Raw genomic sequence first — 13,703 nt, forward strand, 5'->3', positions numbered from 1 at the left:
TTACTTGCCACCAGCCAGTCCAAAGAGAGAGCTTGCATAAGGAAACCACTGCAAATTTATGATTTCATCCTGTTATACAAATGTGAAAGCACAGAATGGGGATCAGGAGAGATCTGCTCTGGGTCTGGCTCCGCTGCACGCCCCTTGTGGGAAAGTCGGCTTTATTATGTTAAGGCAAGCCTTTAATTGCTCTGTGTCTCCATCCTCCCCACATGAAATGGGGAAAACAATCCATCCTTTTGTCCCATTATTGAAATCTTCAGGGAAGTGACTTTGTCCTATTATTATTTTTGTATTTGGTTCACCACAGTGGCCACCAAGCCCTAATGTGCTAATGAATATGGATGCAGGGATCGGTCTCTTCCCCTCTGCAATTAATCTTGCCTCCATCCTACTGGGTCATCTAATGAGCAATACTCAGACAAATATTCCCCTGGAGTCATGAGCCTTGGCGATTCCTCGGTTGCACACATCAAAGAGGGGCTGGTGACATCATGGAGATCACAGAAAACATCAAGTCTGTCTGTCTGGGGGGGGAAAAAATAGCTTCTCGCAGATCCACAGCTGGTGGGGCTTTTAATTACACAAGGGCCGAGGAACATTCCAACCATAACATCCTGTAGCCTCCCTGCCACCAGACAACGCGTCTTTTATTAGTGTAGGAATGTATCTTTAATAAACTGGAGGTTTTTAACTTGTCAGAGGGTGCCAGTGACTGAATCCGCCGTGGTCTTTTTTGGCCTGGCTGTTGCATCAGCAGCAGGACAGGTCATCCCTGGTGCCCTGCACCCCGTGCTCCTACAAGGGGGTGACTCCTCCAACCTCACAGCATCTTCCTTGAGGTCCCACCGGAATCCATCCACGCCCCTGTGAGGAGAGGGGCTGGCAGCACACAGGAGCTGCAAAAGAGGCTAAAGTCATCTTGGCAGAGGAGTGAGCCTGTTCTGCAGCCTTAATTATCTCTGCCATCATCAGTGCTGGGCTTGGGGGGATGTTCCATGTAAATAAATTTGGTTTTCTCCAATTCCAAAACCCTTGTTGCCATCTTCCTCATCACTGTGGGCATATAAATGTATAATCCCATGGAATCCCGCAGAGTTTGGGGCTTTATTTGAGATATTCCTTCACCCCGCTTAAAGCAGCACCAGAGAGAAGGTGACACTGAACAGTTGCTCCACCAAATAACAAATCTCCCATATGGTTCCCTCTCCTTTATTTATCCTGAGCGGGCAGTAGCAAGGCAGCCTGAAAAAGTGTGCTGTGTTCCGAGGCGTGCAGCCCTGAAAATGGCTGTTTGCTTTAATCAATCCTGGAGGAGCCCGTGGGGGCCGGGAGAGGTGCGACACCAGAGATTTGTTCTATTGATTAACCCAGCGCAGGGATGGGAGGAATCAAACACTGGGAGTGGATAAAAGCCTGGGAGGTGAACAGGGCTATTGTCAGGTTTGGTTTGCAGGTTATTGGGTTTGGGGGATTTTATTTTACTTTTCCTACCTGCGGGGCTGAGAGAAAGCAGAATAACTTTTCTAATATTCCTCCCTGCTCCCCTGTTTCAACTTCCCTGGGTAACGCCGCACACCAGAGAGTCCCCCCTCTCCACCTGCCAGCCAAAAGTAAGATTTCACATTATTGCGTCTGACAGCTTTTATTCCTCAGGCACTTTCTTTTTCCTTCCTCAAAGGAGAGAAAAAAAATATCAAAGGTTTCCAAACCTGAGCACTTTCTGAGACTGCAAAATGCAACCCTGTGTGAGGAGGGATGCTGTGAGCGGGCGAGCAGGAGGGAGGGTCGATGTGATCCTGCGCAGCTTGGGAAGAGTTACATTTGTCTGACATCGCATTTGCCTCGGGCCCTTGGAAGATGTTTGTAGTCTTCAATTAATCTCATTAGTTTGGAAGTAGACAGAGGGGTGGGAAGGCAGGGAGGAGAGGCGGGAAATAAAAATAATTTCATGGGGAATTCTCTTTAATGACTTTTTAAAAACATGTAATTGAAATCGGTGCTGGTGGAAAATGTTTTCACAGTGCTGAAGCCGGCTGAGGGGAAGCAGCAAGGGATGCTCAGAAAAAACCTTGTACAAAGGATCTGCAGGGACAGGGCTGAGCTGGGGGGGCACAGGGCTGAGCCGGGGGGGCTGGCATGGGGATGGCAGCAGGATTGGGACCCACGGCCGGGTTCCCCTGGCCTGAGCTCTGCAGGTGAGCCACCCCGGCTGCTGGGAAGCCCTGGGAGAGGAGTGAGCTTTTAATTTCCCTTTGCTGTTCTCCTGAGGTTGAGTTTGCAAGACTGGAAATAGTGATTCCTGCAGCTTTTTGCCTCGCTCGCCGAGCAGATGCCAGACCCCAGGGGAGCGGGTGGCCACTATTTACCCGCTGTGGTGACACTGGGATGACTTGGGGGTGGCTTGTGGTGAGGACAAGGCACGGGCTGGACAGGCTGGACTGGCTCCAGCCCCTCCATCCCTGGAGGCATGGCCAGAGGAGGGATGGAGCCTGCCCATCAAAACCTCTCTGCCTCATGGCAACCACCCCCAGCATCACACTTGCCCACGGGAGGAGAGCCCAGCAGGCTGCGGGGGACACGGACCACACCGAGCATCCATCCCACGGTCCAAATTCAGCACATCCCAATTACCCACACATTCACTGGAGAGGGAGAACTGTTCAGTGAGAGAGGCATCGCCTGCTTGGGTTTCGAGGAGGATCCTGTGGCAGAGACCCCCATCAGCCCCCACCAGCCCCCCACACACCCAGAGCTGCCCCGAGCCCCGCACCGACCCCGCACAACCATCCCTTCCCGGCCGTCTCACCAGCAGAGAGGTGTGCCCGCCTCTCCAGCCTCCAGGCTGAGCACTTAATTGATCGGATTATCCCTTATTTACTAATTAGCAGCCTTGTGCTCAGACGGCAGGAGCGGGGGCCAGCAGCGCTTTCCCTTTATACCGGAGCAGTTGGTGTTTGACGGCGGCCGAGGCTCCGTCAGCAATTTGCTCTGATTCATTTCTGCCGTGTAAAACTGAAACTTGGCACGGTGCTTTCCCAGGAGCAAAGCGACGCCGCCGGGAAGAGGCAATGCCAGACTCTGCCCACCTTTTAACTTTTCTTATTTTTCCGTTTTCCACACCAGGGTTTGGTTTTCTGTGTTTAATGAGCTCTGTAATTACTGTCAGAGGTAAAGTTTGCTTGTAGGTAGCACTAATAGAAAAGATAACCCAAGGGAAGAGACGTGACACTGACACCCAGAAAACCTGGCTGTTGTCCCAGAAGAGTTATCCACTGTGAGGACACATCCTCCTGTCCATCACCCACCTCTCCATCCGCCCCACGCTGCTGCCCACGCCACGGTCTCTCACTCTGGGTGTTCATCCCTCCTTCCCCAGATCAACACCCACTGGCTAATGCCACCAGCAGTCAGGCGAGTATTCACATGTGTCCGTATGCCTGGGGAGAGGCAGTCTAGAGGATTAGGCCCACTGAGTCACCAGATGGTATTTTTATTCCCCCTAGCTCATAATTAGTGAGAATTTGGGTACTTGTTAAAAAAAAACCACCCAAACACCTGACACCATAGCATATTCCCTTTCCTCCCCTTGTTGGCTGTTATATTCCTAGCACCCTTCCAACCATCTCTGCTGAAGGACACAAAAGAGCAAATTATGTCAAAAACATCCATCCATCCTTTGCAGCAGAACCTGTGAGGTCGGCGAGAGTGGCCCAAGGGTGTAAGATGCGAAAACAACAGTCAAAGGAAAAGGCTTAAGGGTGTGTTGCCAGGCTGGATAAACCAGACAACCGAGGAGGAAAGACACTCAAATCCATTATCAGCCTCTGTAAGGAGATGTGAGCCTAGCTCCTGAGCCAGTGAGTGCACCTTTTGACTTAATAGCAGCCAAAACCTTGCGTGAGTTACTTAGAGGTGTCCCAGGGGCACACACAAGCCAACACCTTTCCCTACCAGAAGCCCGTTACACGGAAGCAAAGTGTCATAGGAGAATATCTCAGAAGACACGTCCACGGGTCCAGGTTGCTCTGTGGAGGGGCTGTCAAGTGTGGAGGGTACGGGGCAGGGATGAACGTGGTGCCCAGGATGGAGAACAAGCTGCTGCCGTGTGGCTTCATCCCTGCGACACGGCCACAGTGCCACCGGCTCCCGGCTGACTGGGGGACAATGTTGGGGGGGTACAGTGGGGCACGTCCTCCCCCCACCACTGTGTTTGCTCTCTTGCCAATGGATCAATTGTGTTTGGAGAGCTCTAGGCTGTATGTAGGTCAGGCACATCGCTGGCCCCAGCATGGCCATGAGGTTATTAAAATGAACAAGGATCCCCCCTTCTCCCTCCATTCAACCCCCCCGATGCCCAGCCCTTGGCAGAGGGCAGCCTTGGCTCTCGTCCTAGAGAAGAAGAGCATTTCTTTGAGGCTTTGAGCTCATTTGAGCAAAGCCAGAGTGTGTGCAGCTCCTGGACCAGTACAGACGCTGTGCCCTGTACATCCCTCTGAGCAATGAGCTCCCTGTTTATGCATGAGAAGAGCTCTGTGCTGGGAGGGCAATGGGCGACATGACCCAACTCATGGTTTTCTGTCAGTAAGGCTGGCACTGCTCCCTCTCAGCTTTGTGAACTGGATGGGGCTGAACCAGCTCCCAGGAAAGGGGGATTTCTCTGCCCGGACCCACTGCAGTATCCCCCAGGGCACGCAGGAGCCCCAGGGAGGAGGGACCTGGATGTCCCGCACGTGATTGTTCCCCTACTTGTCTCTCCACAGGAAGGAAGAAGATAAGAGGCATCCTAACCTTCAACCTTGGAAGCCTCTGGTTTTGGCCACCCAGCTCAGACTGACCCTAGAAGCCTTTATCACTTGAGGAGGAAACCCAAATCCTCTTGGAACCTGGGGTCCTCCCGGGCTCACTAGCTGGAGGGAGCGGGGGGCACAGTAAGAGAGAGTGAGCAAGCAGAGAAGAAACTTTCTCAAATGAAAAATATTCAGTAGTTTAGAGCAAACCTTGCACTAGCTGAAGATTTGACCTAGTGTTCTCTCCTACGAACAAACAAGAGAAGAACGAGGATCATATTATTTTGCCTGAAATTTGGAGTGGCTCAAACCCCTGCTGTTCTGAGCTCCTGCAATGAATGGCTATAAACAACATGCATTTCCGGAGAATGAATTAAACAGCAAGCCCGAGTACTGACTGTATTTTAAGAGATGTTTATTTGTCCTCATTGCCTCTCCTTAAAGGGTTGCACAAGGACTTACTAAATTTTAACCCCGCATTGTTCTTGGGTAAACACTGCCCTTCATCCAACGTGGGGAGCGCTCGCAGTCGAGATAAGCAGACGTTAGCTCCTGCTCCCCGGAGCACGCAGCCCCTCAGCCACGCTCCCGAGGCAGCCCTGGCCATCGGCTCTGCACGCAGACCCCAGTTTTCTGAAAGTTTTCTGCACTTTTCTTCCAAAAGTTTTTTTGCAAAGAAGGTGGGGATCAATTTTGGCCTGCAGAAATGTAGCTGAGCCGGTAACTTACATCTCAGCTCCTCTCTCTTTTACATTATAGAAAGGGTGAGAAACCATGAACGCTGGCCAAATAGCTGAGCTCTGTCTCCCCACCAAGTCAAGACCCAGGGACAGCCTTGTCCCAAGGTTCTCCCACCTTCACCACACAGAGCGAGCGCTGCAGTGGATGCGTGTGCCCTGCTCCATCCTTCACACACCCTTCCTGCAGGCTACGATGGAGAGAGCAAGGCCTTAAGAGCTTCCTCCTCCTCAATTTGCACTCTGTCACACCCAGCATCACTGGTGAACACACAAAAAAAAAGGCTAAGGGGGGATTAATACCACAGCATACTTTCTGTCTTCTTTGATTTCCAGGGTCTAAACAGCTGCACTTTTGGACCATCTGCTGGCACCCGGTGGGGTGGGGAGGTGGGTCTGCCCAGCCATCGGCATTCAAGCAAGAAGAGCAGCCTGGAGTGCTGTATTTCTGGGGTAAAAAAATGGTTTTGCTGCTCATGAGGAAAAGGCTGAGTAAAAGGATAAAAAGTAAACTTCAGCGCCTCGGCGGGAAAGCCAGACCAGCTCTCCCTGCCTTACCAGGAGCCCCTGAGAAGTCCCCACCTCTCTGCTTTGGGGGATGTTTTGGGGTGTTACCCCACTTTGGGGTGACAGACCTACAGGACATGAGATGCTGAACGTGATTCTCCAAAAAGAAGAAGGATCTGTGCCTTGTAGAAATGTTTCTGAACTCATGTTTGTTCCCTCTCCTGGGTCTGGGCAGAATGTCAAAGCCTGCTCTGAGCTGGAAATATTTTAAGACTAGCACTCACTGGAGACTGAAACAATGGCAATTCTTCAGCTACCGAGGCTTTCATAAAAGGGCTTTTGACATAGAGGCTGCTTAGGGTTGGGTTTGGGGTTTTTTTTTTTGTAGTTGGTTTTTCTCCCAGAAAACACTGTGCTAGTGTCCGTGTGCATGTTTGTGCGCACACTTTCACGTGTGCACAATAATCTCTTGGCTTTCAGCTGGGCCGTTCATGCGAATGCCCATGAGGATGCCCACAGCCCTGCTAAAATGCAGCCAGCTCCGGCGAGGAGGGAGGCAGCGCCGCTCACACGGGATGCCATGCAGCGATGCAGGAAGAAGACATTTCAGAGTAAATGTCAGCTTTTGCGTTTCTGGGTTTGGGGCTTTTTTTAAACATGTGGGTGGGACTTTTAATGCCCACATGAAGCTGAGACGGTTTCAGTCTCCAGGGCTTATCCAGAAGATTCACACAAACACTATGGAAAGTGTCTCTTTGCTTAGGAGAACAAAATTTGACACTGCAGAGATTTTAACTCAGTATTCCAGCAAGGACCCTCGGTGGTTAGTGTGTCATATCTGATAAAGGCTAATCAGCCCTCCTTCAGGCACGATTCAATTCTTGTTTTCATCTGCCTCCCGTGCATATTGCGCTCTCTATGATACGTACTCACGCGCAGGCAAACCAGTGAAAATTCTGCTCAGCTCTGGTCTTCCCTTGACACAAGACCAACAGGCAATGAGAAGTGTGAAGAAGCACACGATGGACCCCATGGCCAGAGCCCTTGCAAACAGCAAACCAGAAGCATCCAGCGCCAGTTTGCGCTTTCCAATGGGGAGCGGGTTTCCTAGGCAGCCCCGCTGCGGGCTGCCTGCCCTGAGCCCATCCCTCGGCCCCAGTGCCTGCCCCGCCGAGCCTCCTCTCCCTGCTAGGTGTCTGAAGCCTCCTCAACAATTATCCCAGTTGCTGTTTGTTCAGGCGATGTGGATTTAGCTCTCCAGCCTCATGTGTAGTGTGTGTATAGGGAAAGATAGATTGCTGCTACTTTCCAGTATAAATCACATTCCTTACAACACTCCAAAGTAGCATTTTCAACCTCAGGGTGCTAATAGGATCCAGCAGGAGAAAGAAATGTCAGCTAAGTAGCAAGCGCTGTTTGGAGAGTGCAATGGAGCTGATCCACAGCCCCAGGGCAAAAGGAGCAATCCCAGGGCAAAGGTTAAAGAGTTCAGGAGCACTTCAGCCTACTTAATTGCAACAGGCCTCTTACACAGGCAAGATGGATGATTCCAGCCGGGCAAGGGGGGCAGAGCCGGGCCAGCAGCATCACCAGCCGGAGGCGCGCAGGCGGCTGGGGGACCACAGCGGAGGGGACCGTGATGGAGAGAACCACGGCAGCTCCTCACCCCTCGCTTCTCCCCAGGATGCTGCTGGATGGCGAGGTGGCCCACATCACACCAGAAGCCCTGGCCACCAGCCCTGTCCCCTTCGCTGGGAGCCCCAGCCCCAGCCTCGGCCAATAAATGGGAATTTATATCAGAGCGTGCTGCTGCTGTGGAGGTTTTGTTGCAAAAGCTCAGCACAACACTTATCCAGGCAGATAAATAACTGGTAGCAAGAATAACTCCAGCTGCCAAGGAAATGTTGCTCGCTCCCCTGAAAATCATAAGCAACATTTTAAGGGGAAAAAGGGGGAATTGGTTAGCGTTGCTGTTCTTGTCATTTGTACAGCATTTGTTTTCCGATTTCCTTTTATTTTGAATCTTCAGAATCTGAACATGCTTTGTAACAGCCCCAAGGTGCTTCTGCTGGGAAGGTGCCTCAGATAATATTTTTAGTAGAGTTTTGACTTGTTTTCTGACACACATCTGATAAATGTCATCAAAAGCTCATGTTTTGCATGGAAAAGGTCTTTTGCATTATTTTTCTTATCTAATGAAAAAAAAAAAAATAGAATAAAAATATTTCATTCATTTCTCACCAGTGAGGTTTATGCTGTTTCCCTGGTGATAAAAGCACAAGGCTGGCTCTTGAGACATATGCATTTAATTCCCAGCTCCACCACACACCCCCGCGATGACCTTGAACAAGCCACTTAGGCTCTGATCCGCATGGGATGAGGTTTTTTCTGCTAAAGCTCCCGTTTGGCCTCTTCATTTGGGATAACATCTTGAAAAAAACGTTCCTTTCACGCGGGCACCCTGTTCCCCACCCCACCGCCCACCCATCCCACGGGACCCCGCCGGAGGTGCTGCCCTGTGTGGGTGCTCCATCCCTGCACCCCGAAGCCCACCTGGGTGGGTCGAGGATGCCCTCTCGTGGGAAGAGCCGGGCTCGGCCGCCCTCCCAACGCCCCGCGGGGACGTGGGCAGCCCCACGGGGGGACGGGGGTACCCCTGGCCCTGCTTTCCCCCTGCTCCAGGCTGGTTCGGGTGCCTCCAGCCCCCCCAAGCCTGAAGAAATGTCCCCCATCCTCACCGGGATGCAGCACTGCTGCTTGGCACCACCAAAACCTTTCCAGAGCAAAGCATCCAGCACCTTTTATTGAGCAGAGGGGAGAGGAGGGCGTCCTGCCCACCTGTAAGAGCAGGGGTGGGGGTATCCCTGCTCCCAGCCCCCTCCACAAGGGTCACACACACACCCCCCCCAGGCCCGGGGGGGCTCAGGAGAGGAGCAGGGCAGCGAGGACACAGGGCAGCAAGAGGCAGCCACCAGCGAGGCTGGGGGGCGGCCGGGGGGCTCTGGGGGAGCCGTTGCAGAGGTCTGTGTCGCAGCAGTGGATGCGGACCCCCGGCAGCTCCTGCTGCTGGCAGTGACGGGAGGTGGCACAGCCGCTCGTCAGCAGGATGCCCAGGACCACTGCAAGGCAAGCAGAGCATGGGACGTCAGGGACAGGGGGACAGCCAGGGTGGAGGGTGATGCTCTGCCAGCCTGACACCAGGGCCGGGCCCCGTTCGAAGGCTGCCCAGTTTGCTTTGGGGTACGAGCATCCCCAGCTCCATCAGGCGACCCCAGCGCCCCCCGGGGGGAGACTCACCGCTCTCGGTCTTAATGCAGAACCGGTGTTTGAAGCCCTGGTGGGAGTGGGAGCAGGTGATCACCTCTGGGTTAGAGCACCCCCTGTCCACGTTTTTGGTGCCAACGATGATGTTACAGCCATAACACTGGAGTCCGGACACTAAACAAGAACCATATGAAACAAAATTGGATTTTTTCAGGGGAAAAATACTTCAACTCCTTCCTAGCTGCTCTCTAGCGACGGCTTTGCAGCGCTCTCTGCCTCGCCAAGTCGCATTAAGCACTGATCCAGAGCCCGAAGCTGTTTGCCGCTTGTTTACCCAGTGGGCCCCAAAAATATAAAAGCGTTTCCCACTAGAGGTCAGTGCAAAATCAGAGATTAGCCGGAGATTTGCGCTGGGATCGAATAGTGGGAACAAGAGAGCTCTGAAACAGGGTTTGTAAAGAGTAGATGAAACCTCCCAACCACAGACAGCACGGACCCAGGGCTGGGTCACTCTCCGAAACAGCTTTTCCCTGTTTCACCAAATTCCCCCAGTTTGAGCTGCGCCTGCGTTGGAGGGATGGTTTCATCGGTGTGGTTTGGTTTTCTCCCTGAAAGCTGTACTGCTTTTATCGCAGGGTTTATCAGGGAGGGAAAACAACTCAGAAACAGAATGGCAACCCTCGCTCAGAGCAACTGCGAGGCAACGCGCCTGTGACCCCGGGACAGCAGCGCTGTGTGTCCCCAGAGCTTCGCACACTTGTACTGGTGGCAGCTCAGTCCTTCCCCGCAGGCTCGGTGGCTCTGTCTGAGAATTGTTTGCCCTAGACTGGAATGGGAATTAAGACATTTCTCAAGTTTCTTTTTTTTTTTTTTAAAAAAAAAAAAAGCCTTCGAAGGAGGCTTTCCATCATCCACAGAGGTTAAGGCAAACGCGGTACCTGATCTCCGTGTTGGTTAATCACAGGCTGCACTTACCGGTGCCGTTACCTTTCCATGCCCCTCAATGCTGCCCCCTGAGCCCTTCCCCAGCCTGGCTTCATCTCACTAGATGATCTGCAAGGTCTTTTTCCAACCGAGATGATTCTGTGACTCTGCTCCCACGGGGTTTTCAGGAGGTGGGTGAGGACCCTCGCACAGCCGGGCACCGCCAGGGGAATCCCTGCCCCAGGAACACCGGGGAAGGGGAGGCCAGGGCATCCCGGCTCCTGGCCCACACACACGCCTTTGTTTTGTACAAAACAAGCTGACATTAGCTCTTCCTAAAAACCACCAACACACGGCATCACACAGCTGCATCACTTGGGGAACGCCCCCGAATTCATCCTGAGGATAAATCACACCTTAACAACCAGGGTTTGGGGAGGATGCGAACGACCGTAACTCCAAAGCACAGGCACACTCCACACCCCGGGGACTCCGCAGACTTACCCTCTGGTAGGACGAACACCACGGTTATCAGAGAGAGGATCCCATGGGCAGCTCCAGGCATGTGTCCTGAGAGCATGGGGGCTGGCTCCCGGAGCCCACCCGGAGCTCGGAGGACAAACACTGGGGCAGCGGGCAGCGATCGTCTCTCCTCTGGCTCTTCCCCCCAGCCGTGCACGCTGCTTGCTTCTCACCTGCAAAACCCTCCACCAGAATAAAGGGTGCAACGGAGATCTGGCCGCTCCCCGCTTCTCCAGCCAGGCTGGTGGCACCCAGTCTTGTTATGTCGATGCTTAATTTCTTCTTTTTCCTCTCGAGAAATTCTCCGATTCTTTCAGTTCATGCACAGACGTGAGTGCGTGTGTGCTACCCTCGGTTATTTCTGTCCTATTTCCTCTGTCCACGATCACTTCCCATTAATACTACCGTGCAGCAGCTCTTGGAGAGAAATTCTCCCTAATCAAGATTTAGTTTTAAATCCACTTCAAAATCCTCTAATTCAGTTGGATTACACAGAAGGGGTTTGGGGAGATGCGTTTTTACTTTTTTTTTTTTTTTTTCCCCTCCTCTTTTTCCTCTCTGAGCTGCCTCATCTTCACAAATGGACCCACCGGCTTTCTGTGACATATTGTGCTATTTAAAGAGGGCAGGAGTCATTTTATTAAAGACAAGCAGTCAACTAATTTTAAACCCAAGGCTCCAGATTCTCTGACAAAGTACGGCCCTGGGGATGTCCAGGGGGTTAAAGGGAAAACCTGACTGAGATAGAAGTGGGTTTGAATGTAACATATGCATTTACATACAAGAAAATTGTTGTCTTAATAAAGCAGCAAGAGGCCAAACAGGGTCAGCCCCGGGGTGTGCATCAGATCTAGAGGGAGCCCAGCTGGGGGGGCTTGGGAAGGGGGCCGGGGGCACAGCAGAGGAAAGCACTGAGCCATGAATGCTCCGAACCTGCGGGGCCAGGACCAGCCCCACGAGGCATCACGGACATCACCAGCTGCAGGATCAGGTCCGCAGGCCCTTGTTGGCTCTGTCACTGCTGTCCCCACAAGCCAAGCCCCAGCTCTCAGTAGAGTTAATGGGACTTAGAGAGCTAATGCTTACTAATAAGAGAGCACGACCAAATGCATGGGATTGAAAACTTAAAATTACAAAATAAGCTGCTTATGTAGCCCATCCAGTAACGGCTGAACCTGAAATCCCCTGCCCTGGGCACCCCAGCCCACCGGACAGACTGCGGGCACCTCCTCTGGCAGACACAGCTCTCAGCCAGGCGGGGGCTTGGACCTGATCTCCATCCACACGGCACCTTCACAAGAACGCTTGTTAATATTTCACTGCGAGACAGCACAAACTTGTCCAAGTACGGGCATCTACAGCTCAGGAGAGGCAATGAGCACCTGGGAGAAGTGCTTAAGTAACACAGCTTATTTATTCAAATCATTTAAAACACCCCCGGCGTCTCGCTTGCCTCAAAACAACGTGATTATAACAAATGTCTAACACAGCAAAGCCTGAAAGCCTTGGGGAGAAGGGATAAAACAGAGGAAATGGGATTGATTTAAACACATGCATAAATCAGAGCATTCAATAAGGAGGGGAAACTAACTTTTAATCTTTTAATAAAGTCATTGGTGTCTGGAAGGGGCAGGCCGGAGCAGCCTGGGCTCTGCCACGGCGATGCAGCTGCTCCGTGCAGGTGGTGGGTCCGGGGCCACGCGACCTCTGGGCGCAACATCTGGCTCCGCGGCCTCGTCCGGCCAAGCGGCTCCTCCAGCAGCACCGGCTGGTCCTTCCCGCGTGGAATCGAGCGGGAAACCCTGGGAAGAGCCGGTGGGGCCAGGGGACAGCGCGGTGCTCTCAACCAGGCGCCCGTGGGACCAGCGGTAGGATGTCGGGGTGGGTGCTGCCGGTGGGAACGTCACCCCGGCCCCGAATCAGCTCCCGCGGGCAGGCTGGGGCGCTGCTGGGGCTGATTTAAACCAGAGATTTGCTTTGGTTTTAATAAAATAAAATAAAATAAAATAAAATAAAATAAAATAAAATAAAATAAAATAAAATCCCATCCCTTGGGATGCAAGAGGCGAAGACCTGTAGAAGAAGGGGGGAAAAAAAACCCCACCTCTGCGACCGCTTCCACATCTGGAGCCAGTGTATGTTTTTGTTAAACTTGTCGTAAGCCCTGGTACAATTCCGAGAGATTTTTCACCCCAGGGGCACCGGGAACACGTTAGGACGCGTCCGTCCTCCCCCGATTGAGGAAAATTGGATTAGCAAATCCCCCGGTACACTCGCGTTCCCATTTAAACCTTCGGGATGCCCAGCGAGACGGCTAAACCCTGCGCAGATTAGACGGGTTCGCCGCAAATGCCGCTTTGGAGCTCAGCCCCAGGGGAGGCAGCGCTCGGGGCAGCCCCCTCCCACTCACCCCCCCCGACACCCCCCGCGCCCCGCTCCGCACCCGCCCGCGCCGGGACTCGAACTCGGCTCCCTCAGTTCCGCCCGGAGCGAGGCGGAAGCAGAAGTGCCCTCCCCTGTAATCGCGCGCGCTGATTGGGCGCACGCCTGTCCGTCAGGGCGGCGGGCAGTCGGAGAGGATCATGGATCTGCGCTTTGATTGGCTGAAGGTGATGAATATATTAATCGCTGCAAAAAAGCACGCGTCTATGCTGTTTTAACGGAGTTTTGGGGGGGTTTTTGTACTTTTACGTGAAACTGGTAACAAGACCTGCATGCATCAGAAAGAGATGTCACATCGAGAAGGAATAAAAATACAGATGTTTCTCGCTCGGTTCTGAAAGGAAGTTATTTGTCGGGGGTTTAAGTAGCGGCGGGTGCAGACGGAGAGGCGTGTTGTATGAAAGGAGAGAAGGTTAGCACTCCCCTTGATAAGGATGGAAGAGGCCCTCGTGGCCTGTACAACACGCATACGGTTAAGGCACTGCCACCTACTTCGTGGCATCTAACCATGTTTTCT

The 13,703-nt window shown here is 52.8% G+C and overlaps 1 non-coding gene across 1 annotated transcript; it reads left to right on the forward strand.

The window, feature by feature from the left end:
* The first annotated feature begins 13,576 nt into the window (after positions 1-13,576).
* LOC141968895 (U6atac minor spliceosomal RNA) lies at positions 13,577-13,703 on the forward strand. The gene has a single exon (XR_012634952.1). It is a non-coding gene; the product is annotated as a U6atac minor spliceosomal RNA (small nuclear RNA).

Source organism: Athene noctua, chromosome 20, assembly GCF_965140245.1.
Source record: "Athene noctua chromosome 20, bAthNoc1.hap1.1, whole genome shotgun sequence".
Taxonomy (NCBI): Eukaryota; Metazoa; Chordata; class Aves; order Strigiformes; family Strigidae; genus Athene; species Athene noctua.